This window comes from Cherax quadricarinatus, chromosome 22 (assembly GCF_038502225.1).
Source record: "Cherax quadricarinatus isolate ZL_2023a chromosome 22, ASM3850222v1, whole genome shotgun sequence".
NCBI lineage: Eukaryota > Metazoa > Arthropoda > Malacostraca > Decapoda > Parastacidae > Cherax > Cherax quadricarinatus.
The window spans coordinates 7,892,318-7,898,317 of NC_091313.1; positions in this window are offsets into that span (position 1 = coordinate 7,892,318).

Consider the following 6,000-nt stretch of genomic DNA (forward strand, 5'->3'; position numbering starts at 1 on the left):
CTCGCTAACCTCGTAAAACCTAGAGGAGTTTATATACAGAATTAAAATATTTGACATGAATAAGGATCCAAGCTCCTACACTTCTCTTGATAAATATACATTTTGGTATACCTTCAATAATTAAGGTTCTCAATTACCGACTGGTACTTTGAAAAGACTCAAAAATTTGAAAAATGCAATAACATATACAATGGAACCTCAAATTTCGAACTTAATCTGTTCCAGGAACTAGTTCTAAATTCGAAAAGTCTGAAATTCGAAGCAATATTTCCCATAAATAATGGAAATACAATTAATCTGTTCCAGAAACCCAAAAATACTCACAAAAAAATACATTTTATAGAGATTAATTACAGTTTTACATACACACAACAAATGCTATTGTCTTTAATTATGTATAGTAATATAAAATAACATTTTTACTTACCTTTATTGAAGATTGGTGATGGCATCTGGAAGATAGGGAGGAGGAGAGAGGGAGTTTGGGTTATTGTTTGGATGGAGAATCCCTCCATGAGGACTTCCGGTATCAAAGCCCTCTATGGGGTTGCATCCCTTCTCTGTATTTTAATGCCACTAGGACCAGTTTGAGAGTCATTGGATCCCAGTCTCACAAAATAACTGTCTACAGTCCTCTGTTTCTGTCTCACAAAATAACTATCCACAGTCGTCTGTTTCTGTCTCACAAAATATCTGTCCACAATCGTCTGTTTGTCTCACAAAATAACTCCACAGTCGTCTGTTTCTCTCTCACAAAATAACTGTCCACAGTCGTCTGTTTCTGTCTCAAAAAATAACTGTCCACAATCGTCTGTTTGTCTCACAAAATAACTCTACAGTCATCTGTTTCTGTCTCACAAAATAACTGTCCACAGTCGTCTGTTTCTGTCTCACAAAATAACTGTCAACAGTCGTCTGTTTCTGTCTCACAAAATAACTGTGCATCCTGGCAAGCTCACCAAGTCTCACTCCAATCTCATACTTCTGTATTATTTCCTTCTTCACATCTATGGTGTTTCTCACTTTCTTTACCACAGGGGTACCGCTAGCAAGTTTCTTTGGGCCCATGGCAGCTTATTTCACAGCCCCACAAGCACTAAACACAATTAAATAATCGTAAAATGTGTGAATGAGATCGCAGGCTAGTGTTCACTCAAGCATAAACAAAGCTAGACTGCTCACGGCGCCTGCGCGGGGACGCAGACAGAGCGGGCCAGCAGACAGGTCCCGTACCCGGCAGTCTGAAAATAGGGGCGCGTTCGATAAAAGGGACACAGTTTGTCTGAAAAAATGGTCTTATTTTTGAAACGTTCGATATGTGATACATTCGATTTTTGAGGTTCCACTGTATACAAATAAGTGAGAATAATTTCATGCACTGGCCAGGGAGGTATACCATCTTTTAGGAGTGAAGAAGAACAGGATGTGAGTGTGGGAGAGGTGCGTGAGGCATTACGTAGAATGAAAGGGGGTAAAGCAGCTGGAACTGATGGGATCATGACAGAAATGTTAAAAGCAGGGGGGGATATAGTGTCGGAGTGGTTGGTATTTTTGTTTAATAAATGTATGAAAGAGGGGAAGGTACCTAGGGATTGGTAGAGAGCATGTATAGTCCCTTTATATAAAGGGAAGGGGAACAAAAGAGATTGTAAAAATTATAGAGGAATAAGTTTACTGAGTATACCAGGAAAAGTGTACGGTAGGGTTATAATTGAAAGAATTAGAAGTAAGATAGAATGTAGGATTGCAGATGAGCAAGAAGGTTTCAGAGTGGGTAGGGGATGTGTAGATCAAGTGTTTACATTGAAGCATATATGTGAACAGTATTTAGATAAAGGTAGGGAAGTTTTTATTGCATTTATGGATTTAGAAAAGGCATATGATAGAGTGGATAGGGGAGCAATGTGGCAGATGTTGCTAGTATATGGAATAGGTAGTAAGTTACTAAATGCTGTAAAGAGTTTTTATGGGGATAGTGAGACTCAGGTTAGGGTGTGTAGAAGAGAAGGAGACTACTTCCCAGTAAAAGTAGGTCTTAGACAGGGATGTGTAATGTCACCATGGTTGTTTAATATATTTATAGATGGGGCTGTAAAAGAAGTAAATGCTAGGGTGTTGGGGAGAGGGGTGGGATTAAATTATGGGGAATTAAATACAAAATGGGAATTGACACAATTGCTTTTTGCTGATGATACTGTGCTTATGGGAGATTCTAAAGAAAAATTGCAAAGGGTAGTGGATGAGTTTGGGAGAGTGTGTAAAGGTAGAAAGTTGAAAGTGAACATAGAAAAGAGTAAGGTGATGAGGGTATCAAATGATTTAGATAAAGAAAAATTGGATATCAAATTGGGGAGGAAGAGTATGGAAGAAGTGAATGTTTTCAGATACTTGGGAGTTGACGTGTCAGCGGATGGATTTATGAAGGATGAGGTTAATCATAGAATTGATGAGGGAAAAAAGGTGAGTGGTGCGTTGAGGTATATGTGGAGACAAAAAAGCGTTATCTATGGAGGCAAAGAAGGGAATGTATGAAAGTATAGTAGTACCAACACTCTTATATGGGTGTGAAGCTTGGGTGGTAAATGCAGCAGCGAGGAGGCGGTTGGAGGCAGTGGAGATGCCCTGTCTAAGGGCAATGTGTGGTGTAAATATTATGCAGAAAATTCGGAGTGTGGAAATTAGGAAAAGGTGTGGAGTTAATAAAAGTATTAGTCAGAGGGCTGAAGAGGGGTTGTTGAGGTGGTTTGGTCATTTAGAGAGAATGGATCAAAGTAGAATGACATGGAGAGCATATAAATCTGTAGGGGAAGGAAGGCGGGGTAGGGGTCGTCCTCGAAAAGGTTGGAAGGAAGGGGTAAAGGAGGTTTTGTGGGCTAGGGGCTTGGACTTCCAGCAGGCATGCATGAATGTGTTCGATAGGAGTGAATGGAGATGAATGGTATTTGGGACCTGACGATCTGTTGGAGTGTGAGCAGGGTAATATTTAGTGAAGGGATTCAGGGAAACTGGTTATTTTTGTATAGCCGGACTTGAGTCCTGGAAATGGGAAGTACAGTGCCTGCACTGTAAAGGAGAGGTTCGGGATATTAGCAGTTTGGAGAGATATGTTGCGTATCTTTATATGTATATGCTTCTAAACTGTTGTGTTCTGAGCACCTCTGCAAAAACAGTGATTATATGTGAGTGAGGTGAAAGTGTTGAATGATGCTGAAAGTATTTTCTTTTTGGGGATTTTCTTTCTTTTTGGGTCACCCTGCCTTGGTGGGAGACGGCCGACTTGTTAAAAAAAAAAAAGTGAGAATAAGACTATAAACTCAAATCTAGTGATGTCTTCATATTCCCAGACTTGGATTTATACCGAAATGTACACACAAATAACTGTGTGTCATGGAGTGATGAATAGTACGTTCTGTCTCACCCACGGAGATGTACTATACCAACCACAAAGTAACCCACAAGAGCTGAGAAGGCAGATTAAGTTAGCTGAACTAACAAATTAAACACAGGAGTAGGAGTGAACTCGAAGGGACCATTAAGAGAAGAAATCAGCCACCAGAGAGAGGGCTTGATGTATCTCCTAAGAGAGGTCAGGAGGTAACTGAGTGAGGCAAACTCAGCAGCCCCAACATTGGGTGTGATCACATGACTCACAGCTACCCCAGTGATTGAAACAAGCAGACAAAGGGTTAACAAAAGTAAACTAATTATAAAACTAAATATATCCTACTTAATTTACACAAGCTAGGTAAAATAATAATATAAAGCAAGATACTTTCATTTTAGCTATTAATGAAAACATCTCCAATAGGTAGTAGGTTGGTAGACAGCAACCACCCTGGGAAGTACTACCATCCTGCCAGATGACTGTGAAACAGAAACCTGTAACTGTTTTGCATGATGGTAGGATTGCTGGTTTCTTTTTGTCTCATAAACACGCTAGATAACAGGGATATCTTGCTGCTCCTACTTATACTTTGGTCACACTTCACAGACACGCACATGCATATATATATACACATACATCTAGGTTTTTCTCCTTTTTCTAAATAGCTCTTGTTCTTCTTTATTTCTTCTATTGTCCATGGGGAAGTGGAAAAGAATCTTTCCTCCGTGAGCCATGCATGTCGTATGAGGCGACTAAAATGCCGGGAGTGATGGGCTAGTAACCCCTTCTCCTGTAGACATTTACTAAAAAAGAGAAGAAGAAAAACTTTATAAAACTGGGATGCTTGAATGTGTGTGGATGTAGTGCGGATGACAAAAAACAGATAATTGCTGATGTTATGAATGAAAAGAAGTTGGATGTCCTGGCCCTAAGCGAAACAAAGCTGAAGGGGGTAGGGGAGTTTCGGTGGGGGAAAATAAATGGGATTAAATCTGGAGTATCTGAGAGAGTTAGAGCAAAGGAAGGGGTAGCAGTAATGTTGAAGGATCAGTTATGGAAGGAGAAAAGAGAAGATGAATGTGTAAATTCAAGAATTATGTGGATTAAAGTAAAGGTTGGATGCAAAAAGTGGGTCATAATAAGCATGTATGCACCTGGAGAAGAGAGGAATGTAGAGGAGAGAGAGATTTTGGGAGATGTTAAGTGAATGTATAGGAACCTTTGAACCAAATGAGAGAGTAATTGTGGTAGGGGACCTGAATGCTAAAGTAGGAGAAACTTTTAGAGAGGGTGTGGTAGGTAAGTTTGGGGTGCCAGGTGTAAATGATAATGGGAGCCCTTTGATTGAACTTTGTATAGAAAGGGGTTTAGTTGTAGGTAATACTTATTTTAAGAAAAAGAGGATAAATAAGTATACAAGATATGATGTAGGGCAAAATGACAGTAGTTTGTTGGATTATGTATTGGTAGATAAAAGACTGTTGAGTAGACTTCAGGATGTACATGTTTATAGAGGGGCCACAGATATATCAGATCACTTTCTAGTTGTAGCTACACTGAGAGTAAAAGGTAGATGGGATACAAGGAGAATAGAAGCATCAGAGAAGAGAGAGGTGAAGGTTTATAAACTAAAAGAGGAGGCAGTTGGGGTAAGATATAAACAGCTATTGGAGGATAGATGGGCTAATGAGAGCATAGGCAATGGGGTCAAAGAGGTATGGGGTAGGTTTAAAAATGTAGTGTTAGAGTGTTCAGCAGAAGTTTGTGGTTACAGAAAAGTGGGTGCGGGAGGAAAGAGGAGCGATTGGTGGAATGATGTAAAGAGAGTAGGAAGGGAGAAAAAGTTAGCATATGAGAAGTTTTTACAAAGTAGAAGTGATGCAAGGAGGGACGAGTATATGGAGAAAAAGAGAGAGGTTAAGAGAGTGGTGAAGCAATGTAAAAAGAGAGCAAATGAGAGAATGGGTGAGATGTTATCAACAAATTTTGTTGAAAATAAGAAAAAGTTTTGGAGTGAGATTAACAAGTTAAGGAAGCCTAAAGAACAAATGGATTTATCAGTTAAAAATAGGAGAGGAGAGTTATTAAATGGAGAGTTAGAGGTATTGGGAAATGGAGGGAATATTTTGAGGAATTGTTAAATGTTGATGAAGATAGGGAAGCTGTGATTTCGTGTATAGGGCAAGGAGGAATAACATCTTGTAGGAGTGATGAAGAGCCAGTTTTGAGTGTGAGGGAAGTTCATGAGGCAGTAGGTAAAATGAAAGGGGGTAAGGCAGCTAGGATTGATGTATTAAAAGCCATTTGTCTCCATTCACTCCTATGAAACACGCTCACGCATGCCTGCTGGAAGTCCAAGCCCCTCGCACACAAAACGTCCTTTACCCCCTCCCTCCAACCTTTCCTAGGCCGACCTCTACCCCACCTTCCTTCCACTACAGACTGATACACTCTTGAAGTCATTCTGTTTCGCTCCATTCTCTCTACATGTCTGAACCACCTCAACAACCCTTCCTCAGCCCTCTGGACAACAGTTTTGGTAATCCCGCACCTCCTCCTAACTTCCAAACTACGAATTCTCTGCATTATATTCACACCACACATTGCTCTCAGAC